This window comes from Armigeres subalbatus, chromosome 1, assembly GCF_024139115.2.
Source record: "Armigeres subalbatus isolate Guangzhou_Male chromosome 1, GZ_Asu_2, whole genome shotgun sequence".
Taxonomy (NCBI): Eukaryota; Metazoa; Arthropoda; class Insecta; order Diptera; family Culicidae; genus Armigeres; species Armigeres subalbatus.
The window spans coordinates 179925392-179947176 of record NC_085139.1 but is presented as its reverse complement, the minus strand read 5'-3'; the positions used below and the strand labels follow the sequence as shown (position 1 = coordinate 179947176).

At 38.2% G+C, this 21785-nt stretch overlaps 1 protein-coding gene and 1 long non-coding RNA gene across 3 annotated transcripts in view; both read right to left on the bottom strand.

Annotated features, from left to right (window-relative positions):
* Window positions 1–21785, bottom strand: part of LOC134205565 (probable serine/threonine-protein kinase DDB_G0282963) — a 599905-nt gene that overhangs the window by 164715 nt on the left and 413405 nt on the right. The gene's annotated exons all lie outside the window — the stretch shown is intronic.
* LOC134208786 (uncharacterized) overlaps window positions 1–21785 on the bottom strand; it is a 60273-nt gene that overhangs the window by 8015 nt on the left and 30473 nt on the right. The gene's annotated exons all lie outside the window — the stretch shown is intronic.

Here is a 21785-nt window from a genome sequence, read left to right as displayed (position 1 = left end):
ATTTCTCCTCGAAACCCTTCAGGAATGTCTCCTGAAGCTCTTCCAGCAATCCATCCTGAAGCATATCCTTTTTTAATTTCCTTTTGAAGTTGCTCCAAATTCAAAATATCGCTGCCGAATGATTTTTTCTCTCACATTTGTCACTCATAAAAGTTGTAACCTACGTGAGTTATTCCATCCCCCAGGATTTCATTCTGAATTCCCCCAGGTTCATTTCATTTATTCAGACTAAGGCCGAAGTGGCCTGTGCGGTATATAAGAGTCTTCTCTGTTCGGCTCGGTCCATGGCTACACGTCGCCAATCACGCAGTCTACGGAGGGTCCGCAAGTCATCTTCCACCTGATCGATCCACCTTGCCCGCTGCACACCTCACCTTCTTGTGCCCGTCGGATCGTTGTCGAGAACCATTCCCCCAGGTATTCATTCTGAATTTCTCCAGGAATTTATTCTGAGTTCCTCCGGGAGCTCGTTCTGAATTAATCCAAGTATTCATTCTAAATTCATCCGGGAATTCATTCTGAATTCCTCCGGGAATTCATTCTGAATTCTTCTGGGAATTTATGCTGAACTCTTCCGGGAGTTAATTCTGAATTCCTCCAGGAAATCATTCTAAATTCTTCCGGGAATTTATTCTAAATTCCTCCTGGAATTCATTCTGAAGTCCTCCGGGAATTCATTCCGAATTCCTCCGGGAGTTCATTCTGAATTTTTCAGGGAATTCATTCTGAGTTCTTCCTGGAATTTATTCTGAATTCTTGCGGAAATTCATTCTGAATTCCTCCGGAAATTCATTCTGATTTCCTCCGGAAATTCATTCTGATATCCTCCGGGAATTAATTCTAATTTCCTCCGGGAATTCATTCTTGTTTCCTCCGGGAATTCATTCTTATTTCCTCCGGGAATTCATTCTGATTTCCACCGGAAATTCATTCTGATTTCCTCCGCAAATTCATTCTGAATTCCTCCGGGAATTCATTCTGAATTTCTCCGGGAATTCATTCTGAATTTCTCCGGGAATTCATTCTGAATTCCTCCGGAAATTCATTCTGAATTCCTCCGGGAATGCATTCTGCATTCCTCCGGGAATTCTGAAAGAATTCCTCCGGGAATTCTGAAAGAATTCCTCCGGGAATTTATTCTGAATTCCTCCAGGAATTCATCCTGAATTCCTCCAGGAATTCATTCTGAATTCCTCCAGGAATTCATTCTGAATTCCCCCAGGAATTCATTCTGAATTCCTCCAGGAATTCATTCTGAATTCCCCCAGGAATTCATTCTGAATTCCTCCAGGAATTCATTCTGAATTCCTCCAGGAATTCATTCTGAATTCCTCCAGGAATTCATTCTGCATTCCTCCAGGAATTCATTCTGAATTCCTCCAGGAATTCATTCTGAATTCCCCCAGGAATTCATTCTGAATTCCCCCAGGAATTCATTCTGAATTCCCCCAGGAATTCATTCTGAATTCCAACGGGGAATTCATTCTTAATTCCTCCGGGAATTTATTCTTAATTCTCCGGGAATTCATTCTGAATTCCTCCGGAAATTAATTCTGAATTCCTCCGGGAATTAATTCTGAATTCCTCCGGGAATTCATTCTCAATTCCTCCGGGAATTCATTCTCAATTCCTCCGGGAATTCATTCTAAATTTCTAAATGTGCCTTCCACGTGCCCACGAGCGCGTTCGTGCTGGAGATCATAGAGAATCCTACCTAGGTGGTCAAACGGAGGACTGTGCGTACTGCGCATATCATCGGCATAATTGAAAATTTAGATGTTGGACGACAGGAAACGAAAAACTCCGTTCATGACGACGGTAAAGTTGCGTCCAGGTGCGATTGAACGCCTTCGAGATACCTTTTTGGCTCAAATCCCGAACATGACTCATATTCCGAACATTGGCGTTTTGGCACCCTAAAACTAAAAATTCTATCGGTTTTCAGTTCTGATTATCAAGATTACAAATGAATTCAAGATCCTATGGAGAGAATTACACGAATAAAGCCAAAATGGCCATTTAATAGCGAGTGTTCGGAATATGAGCCATGTTCGGAATTTGAGTCAAAACGGTATCAAAGGAGACGACGTCAGCGTGTTTTCTCTGCTCGAAGAAGCCCTAAAGAACATCTGCTAAACTGGCTCCGTATTTGGAGCGGAAGGCGTATTGTCGAAACCCTAATCTTCCATCAGCTTCAAGTTCTTAATAGTCGTTTTTCTTCTCATAGTCGAAGGTTGATCAGCCTTTTGACGATAATGAACACGCAAGAGGTCAGCGAAATCGAACGCAGTTTGGGAGCATCTCGGGAGGAAACGTTATTTTTGGGAATCGGGTTGACGAGTTTGAGCCGCTATTTATCGGGAAAGGTGTGCCCAGATCGAGCTTGGTTGACCAAATCGAGGAACAGAATTTTGGCAGAGAGGGGAAAGTGCTTGCGCATAGGATCGAAAGTCTTCAAGCGTTGACGATATGGCTAGGAATGACCTCTGGATCTTTGATGGATAGCCGATACTGAAAATAAGAAATAATCCTCGAGTGCGTTGGCTGCTCCTTGAGGATAGCATCAATATCGAAAGCGTCGACAGAAATGATGTCACTTTGGATGACAAGCTTGTTGAAGGAACGGAGGGCCTTACTCGCTTTAACCTTCTGACGCGTTTTCTTCAACCACACACCACCAATTCTTTGGAATTACTTTTAGAAATTCCAAGGGAGATTTTTCGGAATTTCCATGGAAAATTCTTCAAGATTTTAACAAGAAATTGTTTCGAATTTCTACGGGAAATTCTTCATAATATCCAGGGGAAGTTGTTCGGAATTTCCATTAGGCATTCTTTCAAATTTTCACAGAAATTTATTCGGATTTTCCAAGGAAAATTTGGCCGAAAATACGAAAGTACAGTCGGAATTTTTTTTTGGCTGGTCCAAAATTGTGACAAGTCAAACGGCTTTTTCGACCAAACAATCAGTTCGGCCAAATGATAATTTCTCTCAGATGGGTTTCAGTCTAAGCGTTTGTCCGGCTAAATGACATATTTGACCAAACAACTTTCAGGGTCCCTTCCCGTTGTTCAGCCGAAGTCCATTTGGCCGAACTGATATTAGGTCTGATGTTGGGCCGAAAATGTCATTTGGTCGAAATGAATATATGGCCAAAAGTGTCGTTCAGTCGAACCGAACATTTTGCCGAAAATGCCATTTGGACTGAACTGCCGTTTGGCCGATTGTCTTTTAGCAAAACCACAAGTAATTTGTGATGTAATTACCGAACAGTTCTGTTTTTTAGATTTCGAAGAAGTTTATGAGTCAAGTGTGTTCTAATCGGATTATTGATAGTTCACGAATACAACTTACTGAGTTTGAATCTGAAACGTGTTGTCATATTGCTTATGACAACAGTCAGAAATACAATATTAGATTAACATAAAGAAGATAGAATGTACTGTACACGGCCAGATGAAAACTGATGTAGTAACAGAATTCTACATCGACTTTGAAATTATGACTGTCAAGCGGGATTGTAGTTGTATCGATCCCTAAGCAACGAGGCTCACCATGGGTACATTTAGATTGCTCTGTAACAGGGCCGGATTTAGCCGGAAGGGGGCCCCGGGGCCGACAGCTTGTGGGGGCCCCAAAATGTATAAAACAGTTTGGTTTTGGTACATAAGATTTGTGGGGCCGGGGGCCACGCCCCCCCGCCTCCCCATAAATCCGGCCCTTCTCTGGAACAACTGTTAACATTATTGTAATTACAAACAAATCAGACTAATGCATATTTGAAATAACTTCTAACAAACTCTTCATTTATTCGAATCAATTACACTAGCATCGCATTATCAAGAGAAAAGCAATAGAAATTTGATTGTTTTCCAACCATCAGAAATATGTACTCTGATAATAAACGACGGGCGGTAAACTCTGTTTGATGATACCACAAACCACGGGGAGCGCATACGGAATGCATTCCGACTGATTAGTTTAATGATCGGAACGTTTTAAATCAATCCGCCACGCGGCGTGACGCGGCGACGATTACATGGTGTGATGGAGCGGGTGGTGACCGATGTTCTCTCGCTGATGGAAACGACTCGTAACAAAAATAATGTCGTTCATTATCGATTCTCGGAGAAGGAACGAAAAAAAAAAAACAACAACCAACGCAACCCGAACATGCAACCTGAACCTATCAATTTCCATTGAGCTCAATTGAGAACCGGGGTGCTGAAAAATGCATGCCGATGCCATTCATCAAACTTGCTATCGATAAAGGGGCAGCCAACGGGGTCGCCGCCGCCGCCGCCATTGCGAAGCATCCTGTCTGTCTGCGGCAGAAATGCCAACCATCAATCATTAGACCTTTATCGAGTATGGCAGGCAACATCCAACAACGGCATCAGCAGCAGGAGCCCTCCCGTTACAACAACAAGCGGCAGCAATAGCAGCGGTGTGCTCCGGTGGAGAAAAAAATGATTGATTCCTGCCCGATGACAGGATATGAACCCTTTTTGGGGTTTAGTGTCTTCCATGTGTGGCAGCCGCACTAGGGTGCGGCTTATTTTTCGGATCTTGGAATACCAAAAATGAATCCAATGATTAATTTTACATCAACTCAATTCATGTTTACGATTCAATCGCACCCTAAGCGGCACGAATGTGTTTGTTCACTGGGTACCATCCCATATGCTTGCGAAAAGCTTTGGAGTCTGAGTCCCCGATCCAAAGATCGTTCTCCGGGTGACGGACGACGACGGAATGGATGTGACCCACAGGCAAGTGGTAAACCGCAAATTGCTTTACTTGTCCCACTGATAATATCAGAATTACGCATCGCTTTCGCAACGGATGAGTGGCCAAGAAATGTGTGGCAGCCATCCAAGATGCTGACTGCTTTGCTGCACTGGATATTGCTCACTCATGTCCCTCTGCATGGCTACACACAACGCTCACGAGTGGTTTGGCAGCAAGCAGCCAGCCAGCAGCAGCGGTTGGAGTGATGCAATTTCTGATTAATTTTATATTATGACCATTTCGTCCAATGAGAACGACGATGACGACAGCAGGATATTGCAACTAGACCTGTGCGCCGCCGCGCCGCGCCGCCGCCGCCGGTGGTTTTACTCACGCCGCCGCCGCCGGCGATTTTGGGTCGGCGCGCCGCCGATCATAATTTTGCCACGCCGATGACTAATCGCAATAAAAAAAATCAATTAACTTGAGTCGAGTCGAGTAAAATAAGAGACACTGAGGATGGCCTTACAGAGACGAAATACGTATTTGTAAGACAATACTACGTGGTGGAATTGATTGGAATAGTACTAAACTCGTGTTATGATTGTTTTTGGTAGCTAGTTGTTAGAATGTTGTTGAGGTGGAACTCGTCAGAATTCAATTTCAAATCTACCTCAAGTGGTTGTGCCTCTAAGACAGTGTGGTGACAAACATTCCCGAGCAGCACAAGTCAGACAAATATGGTTGCAGTAACTTGATTGTAACTAAATCTGGTCACATATGAGTTGCAGTAACTTATGTGAAGCATGTGTGCTGCTAGATTTTGCATTTAGCATCTTTATTTACAATTCTACAAGTCCCTTTGGCAATTTATGATACCCAACAGCACTATAAGTTTGATTAAAGTCTTTGAGAGACTATGGTTGAAGTAAGTGTAGATAATATAACTATGCTACAGTCACCATAATCAATGGAGACACATGGTAGTTTAGTCCCATGGGTTTGATAACTTCAGAAAAATATATTTCAAAAACTCTAAAAGCATTCCATTTTATTTTTTAATATGTTATGTAAAACAGTCCAAATTTTCAAGAAAAAATTCAAAATCGTATAACGTTCTCTAGTCAAACATCAATTGCAAAATTATAATTTTCAATGCCATCATATTTTTTGTCTAAAGTATGTTATATTATCTTCCATTCCATATCTTAACTTTTGCAATCGGTTCATTCATTGGTTCAAAAGTTATGATTTTGTAAAAAAAAAGTTATTTCCGGAAAAAATTGAAAAAAAAATCAACTTTTGGAACCGCCCTAGCATGGAAATGGTCACCCCAATGCATAAATAAAAAAATCGTGCCTAATATTTTGTGACAACAAAACAACCAATTTTCATGATATTCTGTGACCCACCCATTTTAGATAGTTGTTTTTTTTATTGATTCATATTTATTGTATTAATTTATACATATATGTGCATTACAGTAAAAAACAAAAATTAAAGAAAAAATGCGTTTTTCTTGTCGAAAGGTGATCTTCCGAACAAAACTATGGTTTTTCAATAACTTCAGAAGGTAGTATCCGATCAGTCCAATTTCTAATAGCAAGCAATGAGACCGAATTCTTCGTCAAATCCATTTTTTTGTCTTTATCAAAAAGATCTATAGCCCGAGAGTGCTTCGTCTCTGAATGGAACAAGTTTCCAAGCTACAAAAATTATACAATGGCTAGAAGTACCAAAAAACAAAACAAAACCTCAGAAAAAATATATTAAGCTCTTTTAGTGGAATGTATTAAACCGTCTAAGACGAATTAAGTACTGTCCATTTCCGCAACTTACTATATTTATACTACGCTAGGTACCTAATCTAATCTTATCTGCCAACTTTATTTACCTATACAGTAAATTACTTGCACTATTTATACTACGCTAGGTAATTTACTGTATAGGTAAATAAAGTAGGCAAATAAGATTAGATTAGGTACCTAGCGTAGTATAAATAGTGTAAGTTGCGATTGTTTTTCGATTTCAAAAAGTTGCATATAAAAAGGACACAACTTGTTGACAACAATTAGACCTGTGCGCCGCCGCCGCCGGTGGTTTTACTCACGCCGCCGCCGCCGGCGATTTTGGGTCGGCGCGCCGCCGATCATAATTTTGCCACGCCGATGACTAATCGCTATAAAAAAAATCAATTAACTTGAGTCGAGTCGAGTAAAATAAGAGACACTGAGGATGGCCTTACAGAGACAAAATACGTATTTGTAAGACAATACTACGTGGTGGAATTGATTGGAATAGTACTAAACTCGTGTTATGATTGTTTTTGGTAGCTAGTTGTTAGAATGTTGTTGAGGTGGAACTCGTCAGAATTCAATTTCAAATCTACCTCAAGTGGTTGTGCCTCTAAGACAGTGTGGTGACTAACATTCCCGAGCAGCACAAGTCAGACAAATATGGTTGCAGTAACTTGATTGTAACTAAATCTGGTCACATATGAGTTGCAGTAACTTATGTGAAGCATGTGTGCTGCTAGGATTGGATAAAGAAATGGTTGGTTGATTAGTTGTGAATTTGAATTAGGCTGTATCTAGTAGATTTAATCTACTAAGTAGAATAATACAAAATATGTTGAAATGGTCTTTGGAATTCGTCTAAGCCAAAGCCTCATTCAGTCGGGCACCTAAATCTGTAGGTAGTGTTATCCTACACCCTGTGCAAAAAAATCTGCTCTTTGATTTTACTCCATCCACACGATTTTACAATCTTAACTAAGTAAGTGCAACTAATAGAAGGCTATTTGAATTTTCTAAATGTCCATCGTTTAGATGGAGTAAAATCAAAGAGCAGAATTTCTTGCACAGAGTGTAAGACAACACTGCCTGTAGGTGACTCATAAATTATGTTTGTAGTGGCACATAAGCTTTTGTGAAGGCTTGAATACATCCCCAAAGCGCCAAAACCACTTGGTATATTTCCTAGTAAATTCCTCCAGATATTCCTCCGAAAAGTTTCAATAAAAAACCTTGGAAAATTACTAAATAACTAAAATTTAGTTGTTGTTTAATTTATTCGTTTCATTTTTTCAAAAATTCAATTAGCAACTCCACCGAAAACTTTTTCATTATCTAATTAATTTTCAATGAATTTCCTGGAAGAAATCTAAGAAGGAATTCGGGAGGCTTTTTGAAGAAACTTTTAAAGAAATCCCTGGTGAAATATCCAAAGGAATTCTTGGTGGAGTTTTTTTTAGATTATTCAAGAAACATTTTTTGAGGAGCTCTTAAATGAATTTTTGGAGAAGTTTTTGAAGAAATTCCTGGAGGGTTTTGTGCAGGAATTTCTAAATATATTTCCAAAGGTATTTTTAAAAGAGAGCCTGAATGGATTTTAGAAAATAATTCTCGTTTGAACTACTTTAAGAGATTTTGAAAGTATTTCTAAACAATTTCCCACAAACCACGAAGGCCGAATTTTCACATTTTCAAACCCACCCCCCTTACCCCCCTAGTAGACTTTTACAAAACCCCTCCCCCATCCCCTTGAAGTCTACGTGGTCGGGGTTCAGCCAAATCACACCAAGCGCCAACGAAAAATTACCGATTTTTCTGCTCAAACTTTCATTTAGCAGATTTAATTGATTGCAAATCGCATCGAATATCCCTCAACCCCATAACTGAGGATATACTAATGCAAATGTATGCTGAAATTGATATGAAACTATTTCCGTTGTCCTTGTACGAGCAAAATATTACAAGTCAGTCGAAAAGCCGCTTGCGGTTTGGCTGAATCCCGACCACGTAGACTTTTTCAAATTTAACAAAATGTCATAAGTGATTGGAAAAAAATTGAAAATCAACCACGTTTTCAGCAATTCAAATATACAAATCCATTGTGAACAACAAAACAGTAAAAACAGTAAAATTCAAATTTCAAACCTAACAAAATCAAACTGAATAAAATCCAACTCAACATCAACGAAATCAAATTCAATCCTCTGTCCATAGCTCCTGAAACCAAATCTCGAAGCCAATTAATTTAATTTCTGTTGGATTTGATTCCTCCTAGAGGTGTGCGCCATCGCCACCAGCACTTGCATAGGCGCGCCACTGCTTAAAATCTGTCACGCATCTGAATTATAATTCTTCATGCCGGTTCAAATTTGTAGAAAACCCATTTTCCGAATTTCGAGTTGAAATTCCGAGAACGTCAAGTCTACATTCCAAAAAGTTTGTCGTAGAAATTCCGTAGAATTTCCCGATTTATAACCTTCATAGTTTCCAGGTAATACTCCAAAGAACTCTCCGTGATAATTCCGCTATTTTTCTCGAAAATTCCATTCCGTTGAAATCTCAAGAATTTTTTCTAAATTCCAAAAGTTTTCCCGTTAAAATGTCGAGTAATTCTCCGTGAAAATTTTGAATTATTTCTCGTTGAAACTATGCTAAAGGTTTCCTACGATATTTTGACATTTCTCTTGCAACGTGAGAGCGATTTCCTGAGGAAATTAAAAAAAAATCCTATGGACATTCCAAAGAGCTTTCCAGATAATTTTCGGTGGAAGTTATGGAGGATTTCAGTTTTCATTAGAACTGCCGAAGAAATTGCCGTTAAATTTCGAAGAATTTCGCTTATATGTATGTCCAAAGAATTCCTCGCGAAAATTCCAAGAATTTCAGAAATAAAGAAATATTTCCCGGGGACTTCCCAGAAAATCTTCAGTGGAAATTCTGAAGAATTTCTCACGGAAATTTCGGAGAATTCCCCTTACAAGTTCCAAAGAATGTCTTTTGGAAATTCCTAAGACTTCTTCTTGGATATTCCAAAATGCTTCCTTTGTAAATTTTAAATAATTTTTCGTCGAAGCGCGATATAATTCTCCGTGGAAATTCTAAAGAATCACTTGTAGTTTCTAAAGAAGTTCCTGCCGAAAATCAAAAGATATTTTAGTAGAATCTACAATGTAATCAATGTAATCCAAGTGGAAATTTTTAAATTTTTTCGAATTTTTTTATAGAATACTTTGGAGAATTTTCGTGCTCAACACAGAAGAATTTGCTGTTAAAATCATGATATTTTTAAGCCGTAGTTCAGACTATTACTTCAGTGAAATCCATAAGAGATTCGAGAGATTATTTCGGAAAAGTCTTGCAAAAAAACGGAAAAATCGAAAAAAAAATCAAAAAAGGGAACTTCGCACAAAGCGAAAAAAAAGTCTACGTAGACTTTTTGTATACCCCCGCCCCCCTTAGTAGACTGACGTAGACTTTTTCGAACCCCTCCCCCTCAAGAGTCTACGTGGTTGATGGACAACCCCTAAAGGAATTTATTAAGGAATGTTTGAAGGGATTTCCGGAGGAATTCTCAAAGGAATTTATGAAGAAATTTCTAATAGAATTTCAGAGGAAATGCCTACTGGTATTTCTGAAGTAATTCCTAGATTTCTCCAGGATTTTTTTTGTAATTCTCCAAAAAATCCTATGGAGATTCGTCCAGGAATTCCCTCCGGAAACGAATTCCAGAAAGTCTTTCGAAACTTCTCTCAGCTATATTCGGAAATTTCTCTCAGGAATTAGTTCGGAAAAAATTCCTCCAGAAATTTGTTGGGAACATCGTTAAGGTGTTTTCACGAAAATTCCTCAAGAAATTCTCCTAAGAACTCTTTTGGAATTCCTTGAAAAGTTCTAGGATGAAATTTCCTTAAGAATCCCTGAACAAGTTCCTGAAGGAATAGCCGTAGAAGTCCCTGCAGGTTTTTTCAAAGTAACTCCTGAAGAAACTTTTGACAGTCTTAGATATCTCCGAAAATTTCATTTGGACATTCCGTCAAGACTTCGTTCAGAAATTCGGATATACCTTCTGAAAATCCTTCTTTTTGAAATATCTACAGAGAATGTTTTAGGAGTTCCTTAGGAAATTGTTTCAAAATTCCAAATCTCTAAAAACTTCTTCAGAAATTTATTAACGGACTACTTCGGAAATTTCTGTCAGCTTCTGAATTTTGCTTTGGAATTTATTTGAAAATCCTTCTTTGATATTCCTTCAGATTTTTTTTTAGTAATTCCTCTAGGAGTTCCTTAGCAAGTTCCTTGACAATAATTGTTCCGGAAATTCCCATAGGAATTCTTCCAAAACTACTTTAAGCAATTTAATAGAGAATTTCTCAGGGTAATCCTTTGAAAATTCCTCCAAAAAATTCTTTTGTAACTTCACGAAGCTACCTACAGACACTGACAAAACTAGCTCTGTACTGCCCTGCCGTAATCTGAAAAAGTGACGTATACGCCATTTTCCAAAAATGGTGTTAACGAGTACTACTCTGCGAGCGCTTTAACAGAAAAATGGAAAACATGCATGTTGTAAAATGCTGTTACGTCACTTTTCCACTTTTCGTTGATTCGTCCAGTCGTCCTGTACGGCCATGAATCTGGACGTTAAAAGATGCAGATTATCACATTCTCAAAGTGTTTGAGTTGAAAATACTGTGTACTTGGCAGCGTGGTGGAAAATGGTAAATGGAGCAGATGAATGAATGAACCACGAGTTGAACCAAGTATACAAAAATGCAGACATAGGTAGGTTGACAAAATAAGGCAGATTACAGTGGGTTGGACATGTAGTGCGTATGCAGGAAGAGAGACCAGCAAAAGAACTTGCAGAGAACCTGGAACAGGACGTTGGCTCTGGGGTGTGCAATCGAGGAAGATGCGGAAGCAGCCGCTGATGCATTTTGGAAATACTGTTTGGAATTCCTTCGAAATGTCTGTGGAGATTTGCTCAAAATTTTCTTAAAAGTTTCCTACTACACTTTCCAACACTACTTCAGGAATTTTCTCGGAAAGTCCTTTAGAAAATTCTCTTAGGAATTCCATCAGAAAATAGTTCATTCTTTAATAAATTTCCGAAGGAATATTTTATGTTTTACTAAAGGAATTTCCCAAAGAGAACCTGAATGGATTATTCTTTCTAAAAAAAGAAAAATTCTGCAGGCATTGTCATAGGATTTTACGAAGGAATTCCTAATGAAATTTACTGAGAAATGCCTGTAGGAATTAAAAAAAATCATAGTTTCCTCCAGAAATTCTTTCAGAAACTCCACCAAGAGCTTTGTCGGCATATTAAGGCAAATTTCAGGAAAATATTAGATTTTTTCTGAAACTTAGTTATTTTGAGATCAAAACGAAGTGAAGTGAATCCTAAATTGGAAATAACTTTTGAAAACTATGACACCGAAATCTAATTCATAACACTGAAGTGAAGCAGGATTTATTGTAAAAATTTGATTAATCAAAATCAAAGAGTAACAAAATAGTCTTCTTCTTCATTGGCATTACATCCCCCACTGGGACATTGCCGCCTCGCAGCTTAGTGTTCATTAAGCACTTCCACAGTTATTAACTGCGAGGTTTCTAAGCCAAGTTACCATTTCTGCATTCGTATATCATGAGGCTAACATGATGATACTTTTATGCCCAGGGAAGTCGAGACAATTTCCAATCCGAAAATTGTCTAGACCGGCACCGGGAATCGAACCCAGCCACCCTCAGCATGGTCTTGCTTTGTAGTCGTGCATCTTACCGCACGGCTAAGGAGGGCCCCTTAACAAAATAGTGGTAATTCAAATAACATTTTGAAATCAGGTATTGATTAGTATCGCCGGCAATTGACTATTTTGAATGTGCTGTTTGATGATCGGCAAACGCAGAATATTGCAATTTTAATCCACTGAAGTCGGTTTATATACGGGCGATTCCTACAGTGTGAATCAATCCAAATCCAAAAATCCGCGGTAAAATTGATTTTGTCAACCATTTATTTTTTCATCCACGCCGGTTCACGCCGCCGCCGCCGCCGCCGATAAAAGTCAACGGCGCGCCGCCGTGACGCCGCCGCCGCCGGGGCAAAAGTGACCACCACGCCGCCGCCGCCGATGATATGACCGGCGCACAGGTCTAATTGCAACTTGCCGGAATTGTTTTCGATTTGTGGTTATATGTGCTTTCGATAAGCCGTCATGTGAAGACATGCTGATGGCATGTGAGGGAAAACCAAAGCTTATCGCGCCGGACAATGAAATTACTGCGACTGCTGTCTGCTGGAAGTCCAATGCGGAGTGATTGGATTTCTCTGATTAATTTTCATAAAATTGGAACAGATCTGGAGCATTGTGTTATATGGGGCAACGAACCTATCTGTGATTCTAGTAGTGTTTATTATTGATATTCCATATTCCCATATTCCTGTTCCCATTTTTATCTCAATGTAACAAAATCATATTATTTCGAAACAAAGAAATAAAGCTCCACTTTGCTAACATATATGGTCCTGCTGAAAAACAATCACATACATAATTAATAAATCAAACTGCTTTTGACAGATTGAATATGGGAGCTACGAGATGAACAACAGGTAAAGTTGCAGTATTAATGTACCAATGTCTTGACTTATTCGTAATTTTCGTGAAGAGCCAAACATTATTAACAGATATTAGAATCTGAATTGATTATTATTATTATATCTTAATAATTTATACAGTCTATTGCAGTTATTGTTCAAGTGTGAACAAATCATTGCCTTCCTATTATGATTACCGTTGAAACGATTAAGTTGTAAAATGAGATCATCAAAGTGTAGCAATTTCCCCGGATTGAGTTTCTTCCACTAGGAATTCTAATTTACGGCTTCTACAAATCGTTGTCTCCATTCTCTTCAGCCTTCGCTAGCCGGAGAGCACCTTGATCCAATTACCGATCCTATTACAAATCCTCCATCCTAACCAGCATTTTTGCAGACTCATTTTCAGCAGAAAACGTTTCGTTATCTTCCATAGCTTGAAGCGCAAAGAAACCGAACCCGCAAACGAGGAAAAAAGGTGAAAAATGTTCACAGTCACCAGATTTCTGCAACGATGAACCCGAACCCGTACTTTTCTCTGTTTGGCATGGCAACCGTTCGTGTCGCCTCCATCACAATCGTTTCTATCCTTTGGCGGTCGCCTTGCATCAACAACGGCGACGACGGTTAGATCGGAGTGCAACGTCTGCCATTATCTTTTTTGTGTCTCGGTGGACTCTGCTGGACCGGCTAGAGCGAGCATCAGTTCTCCATGATTTTCAATCTAAATATTTGAATTAAAATCACGATAACGATAATAAGATACTGTCAAATGTTATGAAAAAATCCGCCTCTCGGTGCTGGCGTTGGCGCATTTAAGCAAGGATGCACGTCGCGTCCTCAAGACATGGTCTGACGATGGTCAACCAACGATGATGACAGCATTGGTAGCGACGATGTTCATTAGGGTTACGATGAAAAGTAATTGGAAAAAGTATTTACTCTGCAGTTGTTCAAAAAGTTTATCATATTGAAATAGCGCCTTGTCAGAAAACTGACCCATTTTTTTCTGTGGTTTCAAGTTATTTTGAGAATCATATTTTGAAATTTGTAGCATAGAAAACATAGCTTTATTTTGACGTATTGTATATGAATGTAAACCTGAAGATTAGTTGCTCTTTTATAAAGTATTGAAAAAGTGATAACTAATCAAATTTGACGAACATTTTCGTTGATTGAATTTGACAATCATTTTCGATTTTCGTTCATAAGAAAAAAAAGCGGTTTTGTAAAAAAAAGAACGGTTCTCGTGCCAAGTCGTTATGAGTGAAAAATTAATTGAATTTTTGTTTGTATTGATTTCCAAATTTTAAGCAATAGGAACGCGTCTGTCGTTCTATAATAGCATTGGTAACACTTTATTGACGCGGGATGCGATCAAGCAGAACCCAATCATTTATGCTTTCGAAATTGGTGAATACTACTTTCTTTATCACCCTATCATGCAATAGTATCATCTGCGTGCTTTTTATATTCAAGGCAGTCACCTTCGCCCAGTTCTAGCTCAGAAGGGGTGGCTGTGGTTCATTAGCAAAGGTTATTTACTGTCATGAGAGAAGCTGTGCAATGTTTTGATGGCAATTGGATTTCCCGCACGGATCTTTGCAATATGGAGATAGTTTTGGACATAAGAGATTTACAATCTTGCTCTCGCACAATGTACATATAATACATTCTGGGAGTTTCAGTGGTATTTAGATTTGATCATACGCATAATATTGAGCCATGCGGTCAGATGCGCGGATACAAGATAAGACCTTGCTGAGGGTGGCTGGGTTCGATTCACGGTCCGGTCTAGATTTTTTTTTAGTTGGACATTATCTTGACTTTCCTTCCCTGGGCAAAAAAGTATCATCGGTTAGCCTCATGTACGTGTTTTTACGTGGTTCTAATTTACACGGTACGCATCATCCGTGAACATACAGTGAATGCAAAAAGTATTCGTCTAGCTGTGCGCTTTCTAAAAAATGTCAAAGATAGAATCTATTAAGCTCAAAAAAATAAATCTATCGATTACATTGTGTAGCAAAATAATCAATTCATCTTTATTGTTATAAATCAAACAGAAGAATAAAATGATAACAAAAACAAAGGTAACAAAACATAACAATTCATTAAATACGGGCTCAAAAAGTATTCGTCTATTCAGGTTTAGCGCGCTTTTGAAACGAAAACAGGAGTTGTAGAATGGAATTCAATATTTCGTTGGATTCTCCTGTGTATCTATGACGGGCTGTAGTTCTTGTGGCATGGAACTGACCAAATTAGCCGTAACGGGGGACGGAATATTCTTCCATTCTTCTTTCAACACTAATTTCAATTCGTTGTTGTTGGAAATATGACTTTCACGAATTTCGCGAAAAATTTGTCGTCCAGAACCTTCAAATGGAGTTAAATTGGATTTATATCTGGACTCTGAAGTGGCGTTTTGAGTTGATTGGGGTATTATAGAGTAGCTACAGCTTAGTACTTTGGGCTGTGTGCTCGAGGTAATTACCAGCCCGTAAGATGTATGTTCCCTGTAAGCCTAATTTCTCAGCAATGGAGTTCAAATTTTCTTTCAAAATGCGGATGAACATTTTGTGATACATAATTCCTTCAAAAATGTGAAATTTTCCCGCACCTGTTGCGCTCAAGCACCTCAGAGACCATGACGGAGCCCCCACCATGCTTTACTGCTCAAAAGAGATTCTGCGGCTGTATCTCAATATTCCTTTTCCGCCATACCATACATCGGCCATATGATCAAAATATGCTGTACTTGCTTTCGTCAGATAACATGACTTGATTCCGAAAGTCATCCTTCTTCCCAGCGATATTTTCAGCTGAAATCGAGCTGTTTTTGATAATTTGATGGCTCACTTAAATTTTCTTCCGCGATACTCGCCCATTATACCCATACTTTTCACAGGTATTTCTGTTCGTATTGGTTCATATCTGAGCACTTCTTCTCTCTAACTCACTTGCCTATATGGGTGAACTCGTTTTTAGGATTTTTTTTTATTTTCCGCACAATAAATCGCTCATCGTTATCAGCTTACCATCGCTGACGACCACTCTGTAACTTTTTTTATTGGATTTTTGTGGCGCTGATGCGACCAATCCCCAATTAAATGGTTGAATTCTTGCTACCCTTGGTCTACCCACATTTCATGCAAAGTCATAAGTTAACTTGCACTAATTATGCAGGCGTAGAATAAGTTTTTTTTCATTGGGACTCATCTTTTTACTTTTCCCACCCATGGTGCTTCTATTTTCCGCGCCAAGTTCAAACAAACAAACAAAAACATTATTTGATCTGTCATTGAGTATTGACAGAATGTTGCTAGACATCACTAGAGTGTGCTAGTGTAATTACATGCGAATAAAACTATTATATTCGTGTTTCGCTCGATTATTTTCTGAATAGACGAATACTTTTTGAGCAAGCGAAATTGACGAAATTTAGATATTCTCTACATACCAGAAAAAGTAATTGAAATTTCTATTTGTTTTTGAATAATAATCATGTGTTGATAAGTTTTCTACCAAATTTAGAAGAAAGTTTTTTTTATTTCACTTCTATCACGCCTAAGTTTTACATCTTACTAAAAAATATGCAGCTAGACGAATACTTTTTGGACCCACTGTACTTCAGTGCATGAGCCAATAACAGTGCATGAGCCAATAACAGTGCATGAGCCAAGACACCAACCTTTGATTGTTTGATGAACCATTTTCTTTGTAAATTTTGAACACAAAGGCCGATCATTATCAAATTCAATAGTAATCATTAGGCTTTGTCCAATGACTGTCTTGTTGCGAGAGAATCGATTGAGGATTACTATATAGAAGTTGTCTAATGTTTTTCTAATCTTTCATGCACACGCACATACACAAAGCAGACAGACATATGCTCAGCTTGTCGATTGGTATCTAACACTATGGTACTCCGAGGTTTTTATAAAAAGTTCGTTTTCGGAGTGAAATTATGACCTTCGGTACAACTTTGTTGTGCGAGAGGGGATAAATTGTTTTTTTGTTCTGCCTAAATCGAATGGTTTTGTTACCAAAATTGAATGTTATCATAATTGATGTGATTGTTTTCAACTTTCTGCAGGTTGGGTAATCAATTAGATGAAGATTTATAAATCGTTTCGATTTTAGTGTGGAGAGTTTGGAATTGTGATTTGGAGTCTAACCTGGAGTCTGGACGAAACTCATAGATTTTTGTAAAAATTATTTTCCTACAAAAAGTACTGCTGGGGCAAGTGTGCGCAGATAATGTGAGTGTTGGTTGAGTACCAATACAACATTTGGCTCAAGAAATCAACCACCTCCACCTAACTCGACTTCATCCCATGCTCCTAGTGCCTTTTGAAAACATCAAGTTTGCACGAAAAGCAGCATGGGGAAACAAAACTTTTCATTACATTTATTACTACAGCGTCTCCCCACTAAAACGCCAGCGAATTGAGAATCCACAAAGCTAAAAGCAACACTGCAGAGTCTTCACTCAATGTGAACCACATCTTAAATTAATCTTTCTAATAATCTGTAATCGATTCACATAACTACTAAACATGCTACAATGCTGATGGGTGAAAGATAGCAGAACTAAACTCACGGTACTTTGTTGCACTGCACGTTTTAATGATGCCCTCTGAGAAGTTTAATGACCATGTTCAAAGTTTATTGGAACGACCAATTTAGTGAAATATGATGAATACTATACCAAGTCATATAGACACTCCCCTTGTCAGCACTCAATAGGGAAGCGCGTCATTCAGTACAATAAAAATCCAACCTTCTCACCCCATTACAACCCTCATACAAACCTGAAACGACCCAAAAAAAACGGTCTAAACTAGGCCAAACAATCGAGGGGCTCCCAGAATATGGAACAAAATCGACTGTGCGTAGCGCAGCAGAACTCATTTTTTGAACCACCCTAATTATTTTTTGTTGCTACCGGTGCCGGAGTTTACATGCACTTCGCGGGCAAAATTCTTTCTGGGAAAGAATCCCGAATAATATTCAGTTTTTACTTCAAAAGAGTGATTAATTAAAAAAGGGAAGTTTGATAAGCATCCCATCAATATTTCCGGGTGGCTACTGCGCGGAAAGTGTTTAAAAACTTATTTATGATTGCCCTCTGAGAAGGAGTGAAGTGTGGTGATAATCGCGAAGGGGTATTAAATTGGCATAAAACAACTGATTTTTTTTTTCAAAGTTGAGCGCAAATGTCATAGGATACAATGAAGAAATATGTTCATTATGACGGGAAGTAAAATCATAAGCTATAAACAGGTTAGTAATTTGAATATTGAGCTTTTGTTCAATGTTATTCGTAGCGTTCGAATGTTGGTGGGCGAGGGGTGAGGGAGGAATTAGGGAGATTCGTTAGCAGACGGATGCCATACTGATTGCCATTGTGGTACTCTTCTAACAGTGTCCTTATGCGTCCAAACGTATTTTAAGTGCTTACTTTACGGGTATTGATCAACTATCATGAAAATAATTACAATGTAGGAAAAAAGGCTCACAATTTAAAAGGGAAGGATCTAGCTGAGGAAAATCTTGACCAAATAGTTCATGAATAGTTGCTTTTTGACATTAGTGAACACGGAACAAAAATTATTCCAATCAAAATCAGCAAATTTTTCTCGTGCGCACTCTTGCCCCGCGAAATGCGCACACTCACCCCAGACACGGGGCAAGTGTGCGTATTTGATTTGAGCATGAGCGTGCATTTCGTAGTTGCTACTCCGTGATCAACCGAACAATCGCAATTGCACAGGGAACCAATGGATGGAAGCATGGGATTTGCTCTTCAACCTCAATGTGCACAGTCCGAGAGCTCTTGTATTTTGGATGGTCGATAACGGCGCTGGCCACGTCCTCACAGTCATCGGGGATGGGAGAGAATTGATGATGCAGTCACTCGCCCACTGCAAGCCGAGAACACCTATGCACTCGCCACGAGTTCCTGCGGAATTTTATTGGAATCTGGGGGTTAGGTTATATATTCTCAAATTAAAATAGAAATTACAAGACAAACATTATGTTTTTCTAGGGTCCACCCTTGGAGATTTTTTTTTCAAAATCAAAGATGAAAATGATTTTCCAGAAATTGTTACAATGCATTAAAATGAATGCTATTTTTGAATGATAAAAATTACGGAATCAATCTCCCTGCATTATAATTATTGATTGTATTTGTCACCACCTTGTCATGACAGAGTTGCATCTTACCTGACGTTTGTGCAAACAAATGATTCAGTTTTTCCCCAGAGAAGCGTAGCAGGCTTTGCCGCGGACGGTTGGTTGTTAAGTTATCTGTCCGTTTTTTTTTGTTTGGATATTTTTCATATTTAAAGTGTTATAAGTAAATACGTGTTAGTTGTGTTCTGTTAGTTTTGCTAAAAGAATTAACATTATTATAAAAAATGCCAGTGAATGATAGATTGAAGATTTTATAATCCCATCCAAATTATACTACCGCTTCGTTTCTGTCAAGCCCTTGAACTGGCGAGAATAAAACATTATTCACTTCAACCAATGAACGGAGTATGTAAGTATTCACAAATGTTCCAGGATGCAAATTTCACCAAAATTTGACATATTTGAATATGGGATGTCTATCGATATCTTTTAATATTGGACCGGATATCTTATACGAAGGTGGATTGGCATAGCTGCGAAGCTGAAACAACTAAGGTTTGATATGGTAAATGATTGATAGTATACTATCATATAGTATATATACTATACTATACTATATTACTACCAAATACTATAGTATTTGGTAAATTCATCCTATTTTAATATCACAGTGGAGCTTATACTACATTATAACTATTTATATTAGGAACGACCAGGGTAGATAACGAAAAATCCCTCTGTTTTGGCTTTTCTGGTCATAGAATTTATAAAGCGGAGTGATTCTACAACTGTATACAGTGTCTGGCCACCATGTTTGTGTTTGGTGAAGTGGCAAATAATAATTTAGTGAATTACACCCTCAAACCATACCCACAAATATCCATCACAAGCTCTAGCTCCAAAACCATTCCCCCGACAATTAAACGCCCAGCAATAGGCGATAGACACATAGCGGCACCCCTATAACCTCCCTGAAGAAGGCCCAAACCAAGGGTCGAAACGTCGGATGTTGTAGAATCACTCCGCTTTATAAATTCTATGACCAGAAAAGCCAAAACAGAGGGATTTTTCTACATTATAACATTAGCGCATAGTTTCGTCTAATGCTCACACCACAAAATGGATTTTTATTTTATTTGAATAGATGTTTCAACAGCCTCAACAAAATAATGTTTGTTTTCGAAGACTCGTTTCCTACGACTAACATACATGTATCATCAAAAGCCGATTAGATCTTTTCCCTAGACCGTATTAATTGTTGTAACCAGAGCATAAAATATTCATCTTCCTGAAGCAATTTCACCTCGAATTTAGACAAACGTCGCATGAATATTCAAAACATAGAATGACTTTCTCAGTTTACTTTTTCATTTATTCACTCATTTGATTACTACTGAGTACGATAACTGCGCGCGAAAAAAAAAACATAATTAGCCTTGATTATGCTGACATTTTCCGCTAAAAATGCACCTCAATTGAACGTCGAGAATAGATCTATGTGTGTATTTATTTAAAGCTTCAGATATGTGTTCAGATTTCCGGTTATTTAATATTTTGTAAAATTTAAATAAATACTCACTGACCCATATTCATTCCGAAAATTGACAGCGCAGTGCCGAATATGAATATGTTCAGAAATGAAGTGACAAAGAAGGCCGATGGGCTTCATAAAAAATAATCGATTATTCAAAGCTCTGGTTGAAACACTTGTATGCCTTGGTGTGATGATCTCCAACTAAATTATAAAATTTAATATTTGGGAATATGTTATATGGCGAATAAAATAATAAATATTTCAATATATACCAATCAAATCTATTGAAAATGTAGTGACCGTTAAAGGATTTTTGTTCCGCAAAAAACCTATTGCCATCTTTTAAAAAAATCCTGGAGAATTTCCGAAGCTTTTCTTGGTGAAATCTAGGAATTTATTCGGGAAATGAATTTGTAAATTCTTTTGATTAATTAGTTAGGATTTTCAAAGCAATTCCTGGAGGAGCTTCCGAAAGAATTTCGGGATCAGTTTTCCAAGGAATTATTCAAAGAAATCACTTAAAGAGTGTTCATAAGCAATTTTCTAAATTATTTCTGGAGGAATTTGTAAGATAAAACCGAAAAGAATTCCCCGAGGAATTTCAAAACGAAATTTCGGACGAATTTTCATATGGATTCTTTAAAAAAATCCTGAAAGGGAACATGAAGGGATTTTCAAAAAAAAAAGTGTAGAGTGATTTGTGAAGGATTTTTGCAAAAGGGATTCTTGAAAGAATAGCCGAAGGATTCCCGAATGGATTTTTCAAAAGAAGTTTCTAAAGGTATTCTCGAAGTATTTCCAATGAATTCTTAAAAGCAAAATATCCGGAAAAACTCCTCCAGGTGTTTTCTAAAGCTTTCCTCAAGATACTTCTGAATGAGTTTTCAAAAAATCACAAGGAATTTAAAAAAAAATTCCGAAGCGTTTTCCGAAGGTTTTTACAGAAAAGCAGTAATAGAACGCTAGTGGCGCTGCAACCATT